The following is a 23,016-nucleotide window of genomic DNA, read 5'->3' as shown; positions in this document are numbered from 1 at the left end:
GTTGGCAGGATCTCTTAATTATGGGATCATAGTGAAACTAAAGTATTGAACAAAAAGGCTGCTTGTGTGATCCTAACGTGAATTGATAGGCTGATCCCAAGTTTGGGAAAGATGCTGTGACAAGACAGGAGAGGAACAACCGCTGCAATAGGACAGGATTCATTTTAGAGTGACCTTGAGGGATTGACTGCGGCGCCAGTGTTTGTCTGCCTTTGTGTGTTTATTCGTCTCTCTTTTCGTGCTTGTTGTTCATTTCTCCACCAATCGTAGATCCATGTTTTGGAACTGAGAAAGTGACGATGGGGCCGATTACTTCTAAACATAAAGAAGGTGGGCCGACCCTAGGGACAAGTAAGTCATGTCTCCCTGAGAATAACAGCCCACATCCATTTGTCCCCTTGATAAAGACGCAGAAGTGCCACAGTAAATGCGTTCGATGTAAAAGTAAGGTAGGAGACCCCTAGGCGCAGCTAGGGTCACCAGCCAATATTGTTTGGAAAGAGACAATAGATATGTTATTCCTTTCACTTCTGCCCTCTACGTGGTCTCATGGCAACTGGCCTTATGGAGGCTCCTCAAAATTGGAAAATATTGATTACTGGAGGACGAACATTGAGGGTGGATACGGAGACCCCTTTTGGGATACTGATTACATGCTCTGGTATTTTGGTAAATTTAAAGACATTGCAAAAGGCCCTCTGCTCCCTAAAAAAAAGGATCGCCGACAGCTGCCCAGCAACCTTTCATCTTCTGGGTCTCCACATTCTGCCCCACCACCTTATGCCCCTCAGTATCCTGAAGTTCCCGTCTCCATCCTGGACCCAGATCCTCTTTTGGACAAAATAACTGCTTATGTCGTGACTCATCCTCCGGCCACCTTGGCTCAAGGCCCTGAGGATGTCCTTGCAAAATCTTTCCTCTAACAGCAAGGGACTGAAAGGGTTGCAACTGGGTGACAAGGTCAGGTAGAATCAGACTCCAAAAGACATGCCACCCACTTGGTGACAAAGCCCACCGTTCAGTTACCGCCGAGTAATGTTTGCCGACATGCCGTTTGACAAGCCTTAGACCCGTGCTGAGGTCCGCAGCATGGTCCAAGACGCCCCTGATCCACTCAAACGCCTGAACCCTTTTAACATTCGCTAGTACAAATCTGCAGTATTTAAAACTACTTGCCACAGGACATCCAGACTTTATTTCATCTGGTGTACGGGACCCATTGGTCAGCCATGAAAATCCTCTTTGTATTCCTTCAGGCGCCGTGGACTGATGCAGATCCACGACCAAATTGGCTTGCAACTACCGTTAAGCCTGCCATTATGATTGCAGCATAGCAACAGGCACACTTTGGAGAAGTTATGCGCTATCTGCAAAAGGCGAATGAGCCGATGTTGGATTTCCTTTCTTGCTTTAAGTAAGTTTAGAAATTATCTGCTGGCATCCCTCTTTCAGACAGTAATTGTTTAGCAATCCAGACTCTTGTCAATTGCATGCAGCCTCGCCACGCCTAAACCTACAAATCTCACAAAACTCAAATGGCAATCTATGAACTCGGATCCCCTTCCTCACTGCCCTCATCAATATAGATCGACAGGCTATGTTCGATTATAAGAAGGAAAAGGAGGCTAACCCCGATGAATACAGTCATGGAATCAGGGACAAAGCCAGGGACAGGGACAGCAGATAAAAGCAGCTGCAAGTGCAGAGCATGTGGGTAAATAGGCCACTGGGCACAAGAATGCCGGTCCAGCCACCACCACCACCCCCATCAGTTATCGCAGCAGCAACACCAACATCCCCTGCAGTGACAGCCTCAGCAGGCCGCATTCATTCTTCATGATCCTTTCCCCATGCCCCTAATGTTGAGGAGAGGGGGGTCGCATGAAGAAGGTTCGATATGATTCTCCCACTCCATGTTGGAAAACCCCATGATGGACGTTGAGACAGAATGTTGTATTGTCTCAGTTCTAGTCAACCTGGAACTACTCGATCATCTGGACCTCCCTCAGTGGCCCTTCCTCTCAGCTCTGACACAGTTTTCATCGTGGGTGTCTCTTGAGTGCCCATGGTTGAATATCTCTCTACCCCCATTTTTATTGCTGTCAGTCTGTTGATGATCCTGGCACTGTTCTAATCTCCCCTTCCTGTCCAGTTGCCCTTCTCGGTCGCCACATTCTCTGAAAACTGAGCACCTGCATTCATTGCTCTCCACAGGGCCTCACCTTGCAGCTCGCTGACTCCAGTTACCCATTTTATAGGCCTCCATGACTGCTTTTCTACCTCTATCCTCTCTGACTCCTTCCTTTCACACATGGACCTTCCTGGTCCATGCTATCCACTCTTGCCTTACCTCTTTCCTCCCACATTTGTTGCATGCCACTTTGTCCCCCACCACCACCTACCTTCACTGGAACATTCAGACAGGCCACTTCATGTGCAGGTTTCACTGCACTGTTGGTTACTTTCATGACTCTGGTTTATATTAGTCTGCTATTGCAGACCACTCCCTCAATTTGCCTTCTACACTGACATTGCCTGGATTTTATTATGTCGGGAATGAAGGATTAGCTGCTGAAGTTCAGCTCAATGCCAAACAACAACATCTTTTCCAAATAACCCTGTCTCATTTCCTCATTTTTCAATCATTGTTAAAGCTCCATGGTACCTCAAGGACTTGGGGCCCATTGTGCATGGACTCTGCAGTCTGCTAAAGGAATTTAAACCCTTGGAATGCCTGTGAATCCCAACTCCATGCAGATTTCTTGCTGAGGACAGGAGGAGTTTTGGTTGTGTTGTTTTCCTTCATTTGAAGATACAACCTTTACCTTGTAAACCTAGCCGCCTTCCCGCTCCTATGACAACCCCTTGATGCCCAATAATATGCCATCATCATTATAGGCACAGCACTCCAATGCCGCAGGCAAAGGTGGTATACAACCTGTTATTGATTCCCTCCTACAGCAAGGCATCCTGGTGCTTATCACGAGCCACTGAAACACTCCTATCCTCCCTATTCCTAAACCAGGAAAACCGGGATATTGAGATTTGTGCAGGACTTGAGGGCAGTCAATGCCATTGGTGTCCCTGCTCCCCAGTGGTGCCAGGCACCAATGCCATCTTTACTAGGCTCCCTACTACTGTCACTTGTTTTTTTTTGTCATTGGCCTCAGCTCGGCCTTTTTCTCCATTAAATTGTCACTGGACAGCAAGTACCTTGACGCCTTTACTGACAGCGGGTGGCAATATACATGGGCACAGCTTCCCCAAGGGTACACGGAGAACCCCACTGTCTATACCCCTGCGGTACATCAGACCATGAAAGCCCTCCACCTGTAATGTAAAAGCCCATTGGCTCAAAATGCTGATCATTTATTTGTGGCCTCTGATTCGCCTGATGCCTGCATGCATGACAATGTTGCATTGCTCCACTGTCTTGGTCAGGATGGATGTAAGGTCTCTGATGAAAAGATGCAGCTCTCCCAAAGGACAGTACAATATTTGGGTTGTGAACTTTTGCACAGTCTCAGAGCACTGCCTCGGGTTCGAATCATAGCCATCATTAACGCCTCTGCTCCCACGATACGAACTGAGCTTTTGTCCTTTTTGGGCATGATGAATTACTGCAGACATTGGATACCAGACTATCGAGTTATTGATGCGCCTCTCCACCAGGTAGCCTCACCAAACCAGCTGACCCAGGTGAACTGGACACCTGAAATGTCACGAGCCATTTGGTAACTTAAACTTTGCTTAACCTTAGCACCTTGGCCATCCTTGCTGACACACAGCCTTTTCAGCTTTATATTAACGAAAAGAAGGGATAGGTTTCCGGTATTCTAACACAAATGCAGAGGTATTTCAAGTGCCCCGTAGCCTTTTATTCTGTACAGTGACCACAAGTTTTAAGGGGAATGACGGCCTGTTTACAAGCTGTGGCAGCTTCCGCTGTACTGGTAGAAATATCTCCCCTATTGTACTAGAATATCCTTGTACAGTTTTCTTTCCTCATTTGATTTCCTGAATGTACATCATAAATCCTACCTAAAGGCTTGAATCCAAATATATTCTTGATGGACCACACTGACACCTCCAGTAAAGAGTGACCAGTTCCTAAATCTATGCAGAAAGCTTCCAAACTGGATCGAGTCAGTTATTCAAACATTTCCTCACAACAGACAATTTAGAAACATCCTTGAACAAGTGGAAAGTGCATGGAGTAGATTGGCCAATGGACTACCATTTAGTCAGGTAGGTAAAAGCAATGATTGCAGATGCTGGAAACCAGATTCTGGATTAATGGTGCTCACTTTCATCCCCCTCCGTCCACCCATCAATGAATTTAATACACGCTGTGAAGTCAAACTCTTCTTCCACCGACTCCGCCTCTGAGCTTACTTTCACAATAAGGACTCCTGCCCACCTTCCGATGATTCTTTCGCCCAACTCCAACACACTGCATCCACCTGGACACCCCACGGTGGCCTATTACCCGCCCTCGACTTCTTCAGTTCAACTGCCGCCTCAACCTCTCTAGCCTCCTCCCCCACTCCAAACTGTCACCCTCACAATGCACAGCCCTCCAATCCCTCTGCTCCAATCCCAACCTCACCATCAAGCCAGCAGATAAACGGGGCGAAGTGGTCGTCTAGCGCACTGACCTTTACACCGCTGAAGCCAAACGCCAACTCGAGGACACCTCTTCCTACCGTCCCCTCGACTATGACCCCACCCCCCATTACTTAACTATCATCTCCCAGACCATACAGAACTTCATCACCTCAGGAGATCACCCACCCACAGCTTCCAACCTCATCGTCTGGGAACCCCGCGCTGCCCGGTTCCACCTCCTTCCCAAGATCCACAAGCCTGACCACCCTGGCCAACCCATTGTCTCAGCATGCTCCTGCCCCACTGAACTCATTTCTACCTACCTTACACTGTCCTATTCCTACTAGTCCAGGAACTCCCACATACTTTCGAGACACCACCGACACCCTCCACCTCCTCCAAGACTTCTGTTTCCCTGGCCCCCAAAGCCTCATCTTCACCATGGATATCCAATCCCTCTACACCTCCATCTGCCATGACCAGGGCCTCCAAGCCCTCCATTTCTTCCTGTCCCGACATCCCCTACAGTACCCTTCCACCGACATTCTCATTCGTTTGGCCGAACTGGTCCTCACCTTAACAATTTCTCCTTCAAATCCTCCCACTTCCTCCAGACCAAAGGGGTAGCCATTTGCACCCGTATGGGCCCCAGGTATGCCTGTCTATTTGTTGGCTACGTAGAACAGACGATCTTCCGTAATTACACAGCACTACTCCCCACCTCTTCCTCCGCTACAATGATGACTGCAATGGCGCCTCCACATGCTCTCGCGAGGAGATTGAGCAATTCATCAACTTCACCAACACATTCCACCCTGACCTTAAATTTACCTGGACCATCTCTGACACCTCCCTCCCCTTCCTGGACCTCTCCATCTCCATTAATGACGACCGACTTGATACCAACATTTTTTTACAAACCCACTGACTCCCACAGCTACTTGAATTACACCTCTTCCCACCCTACCTCCTGCAAAAATGCTATTCCGTATTTCCAATTTCTCTGCCTCTGCCATATCTGCTCCCAGGAGGACCAGTTCCACCACAGAACACGCCAGATGGCCTCCTCCTTTAGAGACTTCAATTTCCCTTCCCATGTGGTTAAAGATGCCCTCCAATGCATCTCGTCTACATCCCGGACCTCCGCCCTCAGACCCCACCCCTCCAACCGTAACAAGGACAGAACGCCCCTGGTGCTCGCCTTCCATCCTACCAACCTTTGCATAAACTAAATTATCCACCGACATTTCCTCCACCTCTAAACAGACCCCACCACCAGGGATATATTTCCCACCCCACCCATTTCTGCTTTCCGCAAAGACTGTTCCCTCCATGACTACCTGGTCAGGTCCACACCCCCCAACACCCCACCCTCCTATCCTGGCACCTACCCCTGCCACCGCAGGAATTGTGTAACCTGTGCCCACACCTCCTCCCTCACCTCCGTCCAAGACCCTAAAGGAGCCTTCTGCATCCATCAAAGTTTTACCTGCACATCCACCAATATCATTTATTGTATCTGCTGATCCCGATGCGGTCTCCTCTACATTGGGGAGACTGGACGCCTCCTAGCAGAGTGCTTTAGGGAACATTGCCCGGACACCCGCACCAATCAACCACACCGCTCTGTGGCCCAACATTTCAACTCCCCCTCACACTCTGCCGAGGACATGGAGGTCCATGGCCTCCTTCAACGCCACTCCCTCACCACCCAACGCCTGGAGGAAGAACGCCTCACATTCTGCCTCGGAACACTTGAACCCCAGGGCATCAATGTGGACTTCAACAGTTTCCTCATTTAACCTTCCCCACCTCACCCCAGTTCCAAACTTCCAGCTCAGCACAGTCCCATGACTTGTCCTACCTGCCTATCTTCATTTCCACCTATCCACTTCACCCTCCCCCCCAAAACAAACACCTTCATCCTCTCCGCCACTCATCTATTGTAATCTCTATGCTACTTTCTCCCCATCCCCACCGTCCTCTCACTTATGTCTCCACCCTTCAGGCTCTCTGTCTGTATTCCTGATGAAGGACTTTTGCCTGAAACGTCGATTTTACTGCTCCTCGGATGCTGCCTGAACTGCCGTGCTCTTCCAGCACCACTAATCCAGAATCACCATTTAGTCAAATGACCTGCCAATTACCATGTCTGGCAAGTTTGTCTATGATGATGGTATTCGTGTACCACATGAGCTCTATAATTTTGCAGCTTGGACCAGATCCATAATGAAGATGTTACAAAGGTGATGGAATCCTGCAGAACATGGCGTCTTACATTGAATCCATCCATCAACCATATCCAGTGCATGTCAGTTCCAAGGCACCAGTGTCCAAACTGAATTGTGCATCTACATTGATGGCAGACATGATCCCACTGTTGAAAAGTGTGGTGCTGGAAAAGCGCAGCAGGCCAGGCAGCATCAGAGGAACAGGAGAATTGATGTTTCAGGCAGAAGCCTTTCTTCAGGAATAAGGCTGGTATGTCAAGCAGGCTGAGATAAAAGGTGGGGGTGGGATTTGGGAGATACGTGCTGGGAATACGATAGGTGGAAGGAGGTGAGGGTGAGGGTGAGGGTGATAGGCCGGAGAGGGTGCGGGGGCGAAGAGGTCGGGAAAAGATTGCAGGTCAAGAGGGCGGTGCTAAATCCGGGGATTGGGACTGAGAAAAGGTGGGGGGAGGGGATATGAGAAAGCTGGAGAAATCTGCATTCATCCCGTGTGGTTGGAGGGTCCCTAGGCAGAAGATGAGGTGCTATTCCTCCAGGTGTTGCGTGACCAGGGTCTGGTGATGGAGGAGGCCAAGGGTCTGTATGTCCTTGGCGGAGTGGGAGGAGGAGTTAAAGTGTTCAGCCACGGGGCGGTTGGGTTGATTGGTGCAGGTGCCCCAGAGATGGTCCCTGAAACGTTCTGCAAGTAGGCGGCCTGTCTCCCCAGTGTCGAGGAGATCACATCGGGTGCAGCAGATACAGTAAATGATGTGTGTGGAGGTGCAGGTGAATTTGCGATGGAAATGGAAGGATCCATTGGGGCCTTGGAGGGAGGTGAGGGGGGGAGGTGTGGGCGCAAGTTTTGCACTTCTTGCGGTTGCAGGGGAAAATGCTAGGAGTGGAAGTTGGGGGTGGTGGGGGGTGTGGACCTGACGAGGGAGTTGCGTAGGGAGTGGTCTCACCGGAACGCTGAAAGGGTTGGGGCGGGAAATATATCCCTGGTGGTGCGGTCTGTTTGGAGGTGGCGGAAATGACGGAGGATGATATGATGTATCCAGACATTGGTGGGGTGGAAGGTGAGGACCAGTGGGATTCTGTCCTGGTGGCGATTGAAGGGGTCGGATTCAAGGACGGAGGTGCGGGAAGTGAAAGAGATGCAGTGGAGAGCATCATCGGCCACGTCGGAGGGGAAATTGCGGTCTTTGAAGAAGGAGGCCATTTGGGCTGTTCAGTAGTGGAATTGGTCTTCCTGGGAGCAGATGCGGCGGAGGCGAAGGAGTTGGGAATATGGAATGGCGTTTTTACAGGGGGCAGGGTGGGAGGAAGTGTAATCTAGGTAGCTGTGGGAGTCGGTCGGTTTGTAGTAAAAATCTGTGTTGAGTCGGTCGCCCGAGATAGAAATGGAGAGGTCTAGGAAGGGGAGGGAGGAGTCTGAGATGGTCCAGGTAAATTTGAGCTCTGGTTGGAAGGAGTTAGTAAAGTGGATGAACTGTTCAATCTCCTCGTGGGAGCACGAGGTAGTGCCAATACAATCATCGATGTAGCGGAGGAAAAGGTGGGGCTGGTGCTGGTGTAGCTGCGGAAGATGGACTGTTCCATATATCCGATGAAGAGGCAGGCATACCTGGGGCCCATGTAGGTGCCCATGGCTACTCCTTTGGTTTGGAGGAAGTGGGAGGATTGACATGATCTCAGCCAACATCCTTGCGTGGGATTTGAGACAGGAATTTTATACAGATGTTTTCAACATTGTACTGACATTTACAGCAAAGTCTCATTATTAAAGATCATAAATTATTTGATTATAGCTACTTGATTGTCCACCCATTTGTTTAGTTCAATTTTAAGACTGAAATCTAATGAGAACATCATGCAAAAATTACAAATCTGGTTATTGCACCCAAGATCAAATTATTATTTAGCCCAAACACTTTGGAAATATTCAATTATTTTTTCCATGAATACAATCACTCCATACCTCATCATTTTCATGACAATTTAAATACATATCTAAATATTTTTCAGTTCAGATGCAAGTATACTTTGAATTAGTTATGTCTGGTGTGTGAAGGTCAGTGTCTATGTGATACAATTTGTGTAGCTGTACCTCTGAAAGACTGACCGATTGTTTCAAACAGTATATCGCTTCAGCTCTTCACAACAAGCAAGGTACTGCCTGCACCCAACCAGCTCACGTTCTAAAAACCGAAATCCCAGTGTCCAGCATTACTCATGACTGGACAACATTTCTAATGAATTCTAATCCGTCCATGAATGTCACTGGCTGGGCCATCCCTAGTGGCTGCTGAGAATGTGCTGGTAAACTGTTGTTATCCATATACTGCACATTGTGTTATAGTCTTGTTCTTGTGGACTTTGAAGCGGAGATACTTAAGGGATGTCATATCTTGGTAAATAAGGGTGGTGATTGGCTTTGAAGGGAACTTGCAGTGTGTGCTGATCCCATGTATTGTTGCTCTTGTCCTCCGATAGGAAGGAGACTAGAACTGCATGCAATATTCCAACAGTGGCTTACCCAATGTCCTGTACAGCCACAACACGACCTCCCAGCTCCTGTACTATATACTCTGACCAATAAAGAAAACATATCAATTGCTTTCTTCACTATCCTATCTACATGCGACTCTGCTTTCAAGGAGCTATGAACCTGCAGTCCAAGGTTTCATTGTTCAGCAACATTTCCTCGGACCTTACTATTAAGCATATAAGTCCTGCCAAGATTTGCTTTCCTAAAATACAGCACCTCACATTTGTCTAAATTAAACTCCATCTGCCACTTATCAGCCCATTGGCCCATCTGATTAAGATACCATTGGAATCTGAGGTAACCTTCTTCGCTGTCCACTACACCTCCAATTTTGGTGTCATCTACTATCTATATCTCTTATGCTCACATCCAAACCATTTGTAAAAATCACAAAAAGTAGTGGACTCAGCACTAATCTTTGTGGCACTCTGCTGGTAACAGGCTTCCAGTCTGAAAAACAACCCTCCACCACCACCTTCTGTTTTCTACCTTTGAGCCAGTTCTGCATCCAAAAGGCTAGTTCTCCCTGTATTCCGTGAGATCTAACCTTTCTAACCTGTCTCCCGTGGAGAACTTTGTTGAACGCCTTAATGAAGTCCAAATAGATCATATCCACTGCTCTGCCCTCATCAATCCTGTTTATTATTTCTTCAAAAATCTCAATCAGGTTTGTGAGACAGGCTGTCAGACACACAAAGCCATGTTGACTATCCATAATCAGTCCTTGCCTTTCCAAATACATGTACATCCTGTCCCTCAGCATTCCCTCCAACAACTTGCTCACCACCAACGTCAGGCTCACTGGTCTACAGTTCCCTGTCTTGTCGTTACCACCCTTCTTAAACAGTGGCACCACGATAGCCAATCTCCAGTCTTCTGGCACCTCACCTGTGCCTATCAATGATACAAATATTGCAGCAAGCGGCCCAGCAACCACTTCTCTAGCTTCCCACAGAGCTCTAGGATACACCTTATCAGGTCCTGGGGAATTATTCACTTTTATGCGTTTGAGGACATGCAGCAATTCCTCTTCTGTAATATGGACGTTTTTCAAGATGTCATCATATACTTCCCTTCATTCTATATCTTTCATGTCCTTTTCCGCAGTAAATACTGATGCAAAATACTCATTTAGTATCTCCCCCATCTCCTGCGCCTCCACACAAAGGCCGCCTGTTGGTGAAGACAGAATGACATTGTATGACATTGTGAACAAGACAGAGAATGGTGTCAGAATTCTGTGGGCATCCAAATTTGCTGAAGATATTCCACAAACCCTCACAGTCAACAGGGTTGAAGGCCCTTGTGAGATTGAAGAAGGACATGGAGCGAGGTTGCTGCTGTTCCCTGCACTCAGCTTCGATTTGTCACAGACTGAAAATCTTGGCCATTCTGCCTCTTGATTGGTGGAAGCTGCACTGAGACTTGGGGAGGAGCTCTTCAGCCATTGGGAGGAGGAGACTGAAAAGGATTCTCTCTATGATCTTTCACATGGCAGACAGTGGGAAAATCTCTCTGTATCGTTGGACGTGTCTCCTTTCTTGAAGACGGTCACAATTATGGCATCTCTGCGATTTCCCAGCATGCTCCCTTTATTCCAGACATGGGTGGAGTCATGGATTCATACCAAGAATGATTCTCCGCCCTGGGAAGGGTCCTTCTCTGGGGATTCCATCTGTGCTGGAGGCCTTGTTGTTGTTCTGCTATGGGAAGGATTTTCACCCTCAGGGTGGGTTGGAGGTTGTGCTGAGATGGAGATGGGTAGTGTGTTGTGGGATGGTGTCAGGAACACTTGTGTCGAAGGCTGTGAATTAGTGGAGGAGATCCTTGAAGTGGTCTCACCAGCGAGTGCTGAACTGTCTCTCAGTCTTTGATAAGCTCTCTGTTTTTGGCGCTCGGTGTGGTCGGTCCCTTGGTACTTGGGCTGTAGATGGCTTTGATTGTGGTGAAGAAGCTGCCCATATTGTGACTGTCAGTTAGACACTGACTCTCCTGCTGACTCTCTCCACCCACCATCTATTCTTTCCAATCCGAGTTCTTTCTTTACATCATTTGTGTGTCCACTTTTTTCCTTCAGCTCAAGTGACGGTGGAGCTGCTGGATCAGAAATACCTCAGGTTGTGGTCTTGAAGATCTTGAATCTCCTGCTTATTCTCACTCAGCTCGTTTTAGAGTTTCCTGGCCGAGGAGCCAAGGGTCCCCACACAGCTGCTGACTAGGAAGGGATTTACGGTGAACCAGATGCTGTGGATACTCTGTGTAACTTGGTCATCATCAGGTCTGCTGTGGGGCCCTGCTTGGAAAACAATTCCATTCAGTGATGGTTCGAGGATGATGTGGAATGATTCTTTTGTCTCGTCCATTGTATCTAGATTCAAGGCATAGGCACTGACGGCTGTGACGCATTGCTACTGTCCCAGGATCTGTCGCAGGGTCATGAGGTGCTCATTTACCCGACACTGGGATTTGTTGAGACTTCTGATCAGTTTATTTCTTATAGGGAAACTGATCCCATTGAGACGCTTTTCCAGATAAAGGTGTAACCTCCACCTTATTCTTTAAGTTAGCCTTCTCCTGCCAGTCATATCTCACTCACAGTGATAATGTCAATGTTGTAGTGCTGGGCGATAGCAGCAGGGTGACATTCAGGTCTATTGTTGTTGGTGTTATCCATCAAGTTCCCTCAATCATTTGGGCTGGTGCAGGATTGGCATGGCTGTTTGTGGATTTCTTTAATGTGGGGTGGTCATCGCACACAAACCACCACACGTTCCCAACGGAGGGAGGTGAAGACCGAATGGCAGGGAAAATCCAAGACAACTGAAGCCCCACTCGAGTTTTGGCCCCTGTTGGTCTTGTTGGAAAGAGCCGAGATAGAGAGATTTCATTCAATGTTTGGTGGACACAAGAAACCAGTAACAAAGTGAGCAGCAGATTCTTCCCTTTTTCTGAAATACCCACTTCTGAGTTCAGACACAAACCTATATGTCATTCTCAAGGAGATTCTGAAACAACTTCTCATCAGTGTAATTTCTGAGCATCATGTGTCTGACAATGAGAGTGAAGTCAATGAAATATCAAATTTAGATTGGCAATAAGAGTAAGGTCAGTGATGTATCTAGTCAGCGGTGATGGTAAGCATAAGGTCAGTGGTATATCTGGATGCAAGTTGACAATAACATTAAAGGCAGTGGTGTATCTCAGTGCACGATGATGGTAAGAGTAAGGTCAGTGTTGTATCTGTGTGTACAGTGACAGTAAGAGTAAGGTCAGTAATGTATCTGGGTGTGTGGTGACAGTAAAAGTAAGGTTAGTGATGTGTCTAGGTGTGCAGTGACAGTAAGAGTAAGGTCAATAATGTGTCTGGGTGTGCAGTGACAGTAAGAGTCAGTTCAGTGATGTATCTATGTGTACGGTGACAGTAATAGTAAGGTCAGTGACGTATCTGGGTGTACGGTGATACTAAGAGATGTGTCAGTAATGTATCTGGGTGTAAGTTGACAGCAAGAGTAAGGTCAGTGATGTATCTGGGTGTAAGTTGACAGTAAGAGTAAGGTCAGTGATGCATCTGGTTGTATGGTACCAGTAAGAGTAAGGTCAATAATGTATCTGGGTGTTCGGTGACAGTAAGAGGGAGGTCAGTGATATAACTGGGTGTATGGTGCCAGTAAGAGTAGGTTCAGTGATGTATCTATGTGTACGGTGACAGTAAGAGTAGGGTCAGTGATGTATCTGGGTGTATGGTGACAGTACGAGTAGGTTAACTGATGTGTCTATGTGTGCAGTGACAGTAAGAGTAAGGTCAGTAATGTATCTATGTGTACGGTGACAGTAAGAGTAAGTTCAGTGCTGTATCGGGGTGTATGGGGACAGTAAGACCATAAGACATAGGAGTGGAAGTAAGGCCATTCAGCCCATGGAGTCCGCTCTGCCATTCAATCATGGCTGATGGACATTTCAATTCCACTTACCCACATTCTCCCCATAGCCCTTAATTCCTTGTGACATCAAGAATTTATCAATTTCTGCCTTGAAGCCATTTAGCGTTCCGGCCTCCACTGCACTCTGCGGCAATGAATTCCACAGGCCCACCACTCTCTGGCTGAAGAAATGTCTCTGCATTTCTGTTCTGAAATTGCCCCATCTAATTCTAAGGCTGTGTCCACGGGTCCTAGTCTCCTCGCCTAATGGAAACAATTTCCGAGTGTGCATCCTTTCCAAGCCATGCATTATCTTGTAAGTTTCTATTATATCTCCCCTTAATCTTCTAAACTCCAATGAATACAATCCAAGGATCCTCAGCCGTTCCTTGTATGTTAGACCTACCATTCCAGGGATCATCTGTGAGAATCTCCGCTGGACACGCTCCAGTGCCAGTATGTCCTTCCTGAGGTGTGGGGACCAAAACTGGACACAGTACTCCAAATGGGGCCTAACCAGAGCTTTATTAAGTCTCAGTAGCACAGCAGTGCTTTTATATTCCAACCCTCTTGAGATAAATGACAACAATTGCATTCGCTTTCTTAATCACGGACTCAACCTGCATGTTTACCTTTAGAGAATCCTCGACTAGCACTCCCAGATCCCATTGTACTTTGGCTTTATGAATTTTCTCACCGTTTAGAAAGTAGTCCATGCTTGTATTCTTTTTTCCAAAGTCAAGACCACACATTTGCTCACATTGAATTCCATCAGCCATTTCCTGGACCACTCTACCAAACTCTCTAGATCCTTCTGCAGCCTCCCCACTTCCTCAGTACTACCTGCCTGTCCACCTAATTTCGTATCATCGGCAAACTTCACGAGAATGCCCCCAGTCCCTTCATCCAGATCATTAATATATAATGTGAACAGCTGCGGCCCCAACACTGAACCCTACGAGACACTGCTTGTCACTGGCTACCATTTCGAAAAAGAACCTTTTATCCCAACTCTGTGCCTTCTGTCAGACAGCCAATCCTCAATCCATACCAATAGCTCACCTCGAACACCATGGGCCGTCAGCTTGCTCAGTAACCTCCCATGTGACACCTTATCAAAGGCCTTTTGGAAGTCTAGATAGATCACATCCACTGGGTTTCTCTGGTCTAACATACTTGTCACCTCTTCAAAGAATTCCAACAGGTTTGTCAGGCATGACCTCCCCCTACTAAATCTATGTTGACTTGTTCTAATCCGACCCTGCTCTTCCAAGAATTTAGAAACCTCATCCTTAATGATGGATTCTAGAATTTTACCAACAACCGAGGTTAGGCTAATTGGTCTATAATTTTCCAACTTTCATCTTGATCCTTTCTTGAACAAGGGGGTTACAACAGCGATCTTCCAATCATCTGGGACTTTCCCTGACTCCAGTGAATTTTGAAAGATTTCAACCAATGCCTTCGCTATTTCCTCAGCCACCTCCCTCAGAACTTTAGGATGTCGCCCATCGGGGCCAGGAGATTTATCAATTTTAAGACCTTTCAGCTTTTCTCGCACTTTCTCTTTTGTAATGGCAACCATACTCAACTCAGCCCCTGACTCCCTTTAATTATTGGGATATTACTCATGTCTTCCACTGTGAAGACTGATGCAAAGTACTTATTAAGTTCTCCAGCTATTTCCTTATCTCCCATCACTAGGCTTCCAGCATCAGTTTGAAGTGGCCCAATGTCTATTTTTGCCTGTTGTTTGTTTCTTATGAATTGAATGAAACTTGTACAATCATTTTTAATGTTACTGGCTAGCCTACCTTCATATTTGATCCTCACATTCCTTATTTCTCTCTTTGTTATCCTCTGCTTGTTTTTGTAGCCTTCCAAATCTTCTGATTTCCCAGTGCTCTTGGTCACTTTATAGGATCTCTCTTTTTCTTTAGTACATTTCCTGACTTCCTTTGTCAGCCATGGCTGTCTAATCCCTCCCCGGATAATCTTTCTTTTCTTGGGGATGAATCTGTACAGTGTCGTCAATTATACCCACAAACTTCTGCCATTTTTGCTCTACTGTCTTCCCCACTAGGCTCTGCTTCCAGTCTATTTTCATCAGTTCCTCTCTCATGCCCTCATAATTTCCTTTATTAAACTGTAACACCACTACATCTGATTTTGCCTTCTCTCTTTCAAACTGTAAGAGTAAGGTCAGTAATGTATCTGGGTGTACAATGACAGTAAGAGTAAGGTCAGTGATGTGTCTGTGTGCGGGGAAGGTTTGAATAAGGTCACCGATGTATTTGGGTTGGACAGTGACGGTAAGATTAATGTCCGTGTGTATCTGGGTGTACGGTGACAGTAAGAGTAGGTTCAGTGATATATCTATGCGTACAGTGACAGTAAGAGTAAGGTCAGTGAAGTACCTGGGGTGTGCAGTGACAGTAAGATTAAGGTCAGTGATGTGTCTGGGTGTACAGTGACAGTAAGTGTAAGGTCCGTAATGTATCTGGGTGTACGGTGACGATAAGAGTAAGGTCAGTGATGCATCTGGATGTACAGTGACAGTAAGACTAAGGTCAGTGATATATCTGGGGTGTACGGTGGCAGTAAGAGTAAGGTCAGTGATGTATCTGGGGTGTACGGTGGCAGTAAGACTAAGGTCAGTGATATATCTGGGGTGTACGGTGGCAGTAAGAGTAAGGTCAGTGATGTATCTGGGGTGTACGGTGGCAGTAAGACTAAGGTCAGTGATGTATCTGGGGTGTACGGTGGCAGTAAGAGTAAGGTCAGTGATGTATCTGGATGTGTGGTGACGTTGAGAGTAAGGTCAGTGAAGTATCTGGGTGTACGGTGACAGTAAGAGTAAGGTCAGTGATGTATCAGGGTGTTTGGTGATGTTGGGAGTCAGGTAAATGATGTATCTGGGTGTACGGTGACTGTAAGAGTAAGGGCAGAGGTGTATCTGGGTGTGTGGTGACGTTGAGAGTAAGATCATTGATGTTTTTGGATGAACATTGACAATAAAAGTGAGATCACTTTTTGATACAGTTGGACAGCGTTAATATATGTGAGGCTAGAAATGTATCTCTCTGGATGGAGACAATCAGAGTGAGGTCACTGATGTGTAGAGTCACAGAGTCATAGAATCCTTCCACACAGAGAAAGGCCCCTGCCAAACAAAATGTCCATCCACGCTAACCCCATTTCCCTGCACTTGGCCCATATCTTTCTAATCTATTCCTATCCATGCATTTATCCAAATGCCTTTTAAATGTGTTCATGTACCTGCCTCAAACACTTCCACTAGCAGCTCATTCCATATACGTAACACCCTCTTTGTAAAAACAGTTCCACCTCAATTTCCCTTTAACTCTTTCTTCTCTCACCTTAAACCGATGCCCTCTCATCCCTAGATTCCACCAATCCTCGGAAAAAGACTAAGTGCATCCACCTTATCCATGCTTCTCCTGATATTATACACCTCTATCCGATTCCCGTCAGTCTTCTTCACTCTAAAGAGAAAGGTGCTAGCTTGTCCGACCTCTCCCTATAGCTCAGACTGTTGAATCCAGGTAAATCTCTCCTGCACTCTTTCCAGCTTAATAACATCCTTCTTTTAAATAGGGAACCAAAAATGACCCCAATATTCCCAGTGCAGCCTCACTAACGCCTGTACAATTGCAACATAACATTTCAACTTGTATACTAAATGCGAGTGTGCCAAAAGCCTTCTTCCCTGCCCTGCCTACCTGTGACTCCACTTTCAGAGAACTGTGCATCTGAACTGCAAGGCCCCTCTCTCTCACTACACTCCCTAAAACCGTACCATTCACGATGAAACTCCTACCTTGATTTGACTTTCCAAAATGCAAGACCTCACACTTCTCTATATTAAATTGCATTTGCCATTTCTTGGCCCAATTTCCCAGCTGATCAATGTTCCCCTGCAATTTCTGACAACCTTCCTCACTGCCCATATACCACCTATTTTAGTGTCATTTGCAGACTTACTAATCATACCTTGTACATTTTCATCCAAAACATCAAACAGACATTAAACACCCAGCACCAACCCCTGAGGCACTCCACTAGTCTCAGCCCTCTAGTCCGACAAGCATCCTTCCATATTACCTGCTGCTGTCTGCCATCAAACCATTGCGAATTGAGCTCCCCCTGAATTCCATACTATCTAACCTTCCAGAACAGCCAATTGCGTGGAAACATATCAAATAACTTACTGAAATCCATATTGACTACATCTACTGCCATGCTCTCATCAAACGGTATGGTCACTTCATCAAAGAACACCAGCAAATTTTTGAGGCTCTCCAGTTTCCCTGTATATCTTCCAACAGCACGTCTCTCTCCCCATTCATTACGTGTTTTGGTTCGAGGGGGAGAGAAGGAGGGGGCATCAATTTGAGGGCGTGGCAAACATTTTAGGGGGAAGCAAGACATTAGCAGGCTGAGGGGAAAAGACAGCCCACGGAGGGGGTTGGCAGGGAAGCAGACTTGGGGGGAGAGAGAACACTGTGGTGATGGGATAAAGAGAACACGGGGGAGGGGGCAGACCGCGGGGAGGAGGGGCAAAGGAGAGCACAGGGAAGGGAGAGAAAGAGGTGCTTTTGGGGAAGAGAGAGCACAGAGAGGAAAAAGAGAGCTTGTGGGGTAGAATATGGTGTGGGGAAGCGGGGAACGAGACCATGGAGAGGGGGTAATAAAGGAAAGCATGGGGAGGGAAGAAGAGAGTGCAGGGAGGGGAATGAGGAGAGTGCCGACGGGTGGGAGAAAGGCGAGTGCAGGGATGGGGGGGGGGTCAAGGAGATCGCAGAGAATTGGGGAACAAGAGCAAGGAAAGGGATGAGAAAGAGCTCAGGGTGGGAGTGAGAAAGGAGAGCGAGGGGAGGGGGTGATATGACTGCACAGAGGGTGGGGGGGGGGCGAAAGGGGTGCCTTGAGAGGGGATAATAAAGAGCAAGGGAGAAAAAGTGTGTGGAGAGGGGGGAATGGAGAGTGTGGGCAGGTAGGTAGAGAGCGCGTGGGATCAAAACAACAGAGAGAGGGCGGAAGAAACAGTGGGGGAGGGAGAGAAAAGCGAGCATGGGTCTGGAGCACAAAGGAGAGTGTTGAGAGGGGAAGAAAGCGTGGGGAAGGGGAAGAGAACGTAGGGTAGGGGGAAAAGAGACTGCAGGGATGGGGGAAAGCGAGTGTGGGGAGGGGAGAGAAAGGAGAGGAATGGGGAGAGAGAAATGAAGTGTGGGGGAGGAGAACAGAGAACACTGGGAGGGGGAAGGAAGGAACTGGCGTGGAGGGGACAAAAAGAGCACTTGTCGGGGCGGATGAGAGCACGGAGATGGGGAGAAAGGAAAGCGCGGGGAGGGGGAAAGAGAGAGTGAGGAGAGGGGAAGGAGAGCCCAGGCAGTGGGGGAACAGAGTGGATGGAGAAAGTAACATCAGCACGACAAGAGGCAGAGAACAACTGACCTTCCAGAGAGAGAGTGAGTGAGAGAGAAAGCAGCTTCACAGAGCCAGAGAGAGAGAGACCGTGTAAATCTCCAAGAGACTCAGGGCTGAAGGGGCCAAAGAGGATTAGAGATAGTATGTCTGTGATTAAAGGGTGTTGTAACAAGTTTCCTGATAAAGAAGGGGCTGTGTATATTGGCATTGCCTCATGTTTGTACTGACTTGACCGTTTCAGTATTGGTGACACCTGGGCACGTTCATTCAGATCATTCCAATTGGAGTTGTCGAGCTTCTTTTAAGGAGGAAATAGACAACACCTTCATCACTGGAATTAACTCATGGACTTCCTCTGAGCTGCCTCCAGTGCAATTATATCCCAACAATGTTTGCAAAAGTTCAGCTGAGATTGTTGTCCTGCCTTCTACACTTGCAGCAACACTCCCAGACCTTTATACTCTATTCTGTTTATAATAAATGTCAAAACTCCATTTGCCTTCCTTGTTATCTGCTGTAGCTGCAACGATCAGAGGGAGGTCAGTGATGCGTCTGGCTGGACAGTTACAGTAAGGGGGAGGTCAGTGATGTCTCCATTGTTGGAAGTCCATCTTGTTCGATGAGCCCCCTTCCCTCAGGAAAGGCTGTATGTTCTCCTTGTTTAGCCCTTCATGTGACACCAGATCCTGGGAAATTGGGAATGGGGAATAAATTCTGACCTCGCAGTAATGTACACATTCAGTGTGTGAGAAGAATCACATTTCTTTCAGTGAGTGAAATGTTCTTGTTTAAAGAGGGCAGCTCCTTTCTGAGAGGACGGGAGGACAGCTCGGAGATCTATTTTCACACTTGGAATGAACTGTCTCGATACAGCATCAGCTGAAATAGTTTGTGATCTTGGGGTGAGGCTCGTGGTGTTTGAGTGGACAGCGTTATTGCTGACAGATGCCAGATTCTGTTTTTGTTATTTCATTATGAGGTACTGAGCAGCAACGATTCTGCATAACCGGGATTAACTTGTTGTTGTAATTAGTTTGTTCATTTACAGAAATGTGAAAAACAGCAACAAAGCAGGGCAATGCTGTCACCTCGATCTCCCCAAGGAGCTCCCACACAGTATAAGGCAGCGTCTCTGGGAATGCATCAGCTCAGAGTTTCCACCAAGGAGATTGTCAGCTGCCTGAAGGGACAGCTCACCTCACACAGAAAAATGCATCGACCAATTGATCATGTGAAGAAGGTGTTCTACACCATTCTTGGTTTTATTGGCATCCCAGGTATGGCACGATGACAATTGAACTTGTTTTAATCTGCTGCTGATCTGCTCTCTGGTTTTACCTTTTGAACAATAACATCTCCAGCTCACTGACTGGTCAGCCTTTTCCAGACACCGGGACTGTGACAGCAGTTCACTGAGCAGCATTCTTGGTACAATTCTCCACTGACAGAGACTCCCAACTTCACTGCTGCTGCAGCGTTTTCTGGTCTCAGCGTTCTGTTCTCTGTTCCAGTTTCATATGGCTTGAAGGTGTGAGGAGAGATCAGGCAGGTTAGTTCAGAAGATGGGTCACTGGATCCGAAACGTTAACTCTGTGCTCTCTACCACAGATGCTGCCAGACATGCTGAGCAATTTCTGGTTTTGTAATACAAATGAGACCTTTTTTACCTGGAATTTTAAGGTTTAGATTAGATTAGATTACTTACAGTGTGGAAACAGGCCCTTCGGCCCAACAAGTCCACACTAACCCGCTGAAGCATAACCCACCCAGAACCATTCCCCTACATTTACTCCTTCACCTAACACTACGGGCAATTTAGCATGGCCAGTTCACCTAACCTGCACATTTTTGGACTGTGGGAGGGAACCGGAGCACCCAGAGGAAACCCACGCAGACACGGGGAGAATGTGCAAACTCCACACAGTCAGTCGCCTGAGTCGGGAATTGAACCCGGGTCTCTGGCGCTGTGAGGCAGCAGTGCTAACCACTGTGCCACCATGCCGCCCGAAAGAGTCATCTGAGTGAAGTCCTACAAGATATTAACGAGAAAAGGCAGGAAAAGACAAACTTTCCATTGGATGGGAATTCCATGATGAGGGAGCAGAGTCTGAGAATAAGGTCCAGAGTATTCAGGAGAGGTATTAGGAAACATGTCTACACATAAAGGGTGGGAGAGGATTGGAACTCTCTTCCACAAACAGCAGTGGATGATGGATCAGTTTTTAATTTTAAATTTTGGATAGCTTATTTTTCTGTTAAGAAGTTGAGGGAAATTCACATTTTTGATCTGTAAAGCTTCAGCTAACTGTTCTCCCATTTGGAAATTCCCTCCGCCTCACTGCCTCTGGCCAGGACATTCAAATCCTGACAGGTTACCTTTCCAATCCCTGCATGTTGAGAGGTTTATCATGTACAGGTGGGTAATTTTACAGAAGTATCACAGCAGTCCCTACACATTGTGACTCAGGGAACCTTGCATGCTCTGTTCTGCTGCACTTATGTAAGACTCATTGAGTAGTCTTGTTTGAAACCTTACCCATGTTCTGATTACCTGTTTCCTGGTCCTGTTGTGGCTCCAATCAGGATTTAGTCCAATACCAAGGGAATGAGCTGATCTAAGGAGAAGGGGAGAGTTTGAATGATTTATAGACAAAGTGCCTGACTATGACTGAGTTGGGATCAAGATTTCTCATGATGTTCTGTGCTTGCCAGAGGTGGGTTAAGAGAAGTGAGAATCTGTTACACTCATTCACATACTTATCTTGGAAAATCATAGACTTCCTTCTGCTCTCTGAGGAGAGGATGTGAGCTCCATCATTCCCCAAGCCCCATGATCTCTGGAGTGACTGGGCTAGAGGACAATCTGAGGTGGGTGTGCAACTCTTAAAATTTAAATTCACTCAACATTAACCACTTCCACTCATACAGTGAACCAGTTTTTCATGCTAAAATCTTATTGTTGCTCTCTGAAACTGGCAGGGAGAATTCGTGATCAATAATTCACTGCTTCTTTTCCGGTTTGTCTCCCACAGTTAATTTGCTGGCGATTACAATCTTTTCCCGGGAAAAGTGCGGTGTTTCACCATGCACCACCCGCTTCCTGGTGGCTATGGCAGCTGCCGACCTGACGGTCATTATTACTGAGGTTATTCTGTGGAGATTTCCCTATTATTATTACGGACGGTCTTTCCTAGATATCACTCCTGTGTGCAGCGTTACAGGGTTGCTGCGTCGTGCAGCCAGGGACTGGTCTGTCTGGTTCACTGTCACTTTCTCCTTTGACCGATTTGTGACCATTTGTTGTCAGAAGCTGAGAATGAAATATTGCACTGAGAAAACTGCAATTGTGATTCTAGCAGCAACCTGCACCCTGTTCTGTCTGAAAAACATCCCCTTTTATTTTCAATATGTGCCTCGAGGGATAATCAACAATGTGCCATTCTACTGTAAAACAAAGTCAAGCTACTATACTGAGACTTGGTGGGTGGTATTAGATTGGCTTGATACAGTTTTAACCCCTTTACTGCCATTTGCTTTAATTCTGTTGCTCAATGCTCTGACAGTCAGACACATTTTAGTGACCAGTCGAGTCCGGAAGAGGCTGAAGGGTGAGATCAAAAAAGAGAACCACAAAGACCCAGAGATGGAGAGCAGAAGGAAGTCTGTGATTTTACTCTTCACCATCTCTGGGAGCTCCATCCTCCTGTGGTTAATCACTGTTGTATATTTCTTATATTATGTCATTCAAGGAATCACTCCTGACGATTACTCCCCTTTTCTATATCATTTCAGTACAGTTGGTTTCATGCTGCAGAGGTTAAGTTGTTGCACAAACACATTTATTTATGCAGCAACATTGTCCCGGTTCAGAGCGAAGATCAGTAATGCAATAAAATACCTATTTACATGAAGTCCTTGTGTTAGGAATAAATAAAACACCTCAGTGAAGCACACAGGAGGGTCCTATTCTTTCAAACCATGATGTTTTGTTTTGATTCAATCAGGGGATGTGGGTATCACTGACCGAGTCTGTAGTTATTCCTCATCCCAAATTGCCCCTGGAGAAGGTGCTGATGAGCTGCCTTTAACACTGATGAAATGACAATACATTTCTTAATCAGGATGGTGAGTGACTTGGAGGGAAATTCGGAGATGGTGATGTTCCCATCTACCTATTCCCCTTGTCCTTCTGGGTGAAGTTAGCTGTGGGTTTGGAAGGTACTGTCTGAGGATCTTTCTGCAGTGCTTCTTGTGGATGGTAAACACTGCTGCTACTGAG

The sequence above is a fragment of the Hemiscyllium ocellatum genome, chromosome 44 (assembly GCF_020745735.1).
Source record: "Hemiscyllium ocellatum isolate sHemOce1 chromosome 44, sHemOce1.pat.X.cur, whole genome shotgun sequence".
Lineage (NCBI taxonomy): Eukaryota > Metazoa > Chordata > Chondrichthyes > Orectolobiformes > Hemiscylliidae > Hemiscyllium > Hemiscyllium ocellatum.
This window is presented reverse-complemented; position numbering follows the sequence as displayed.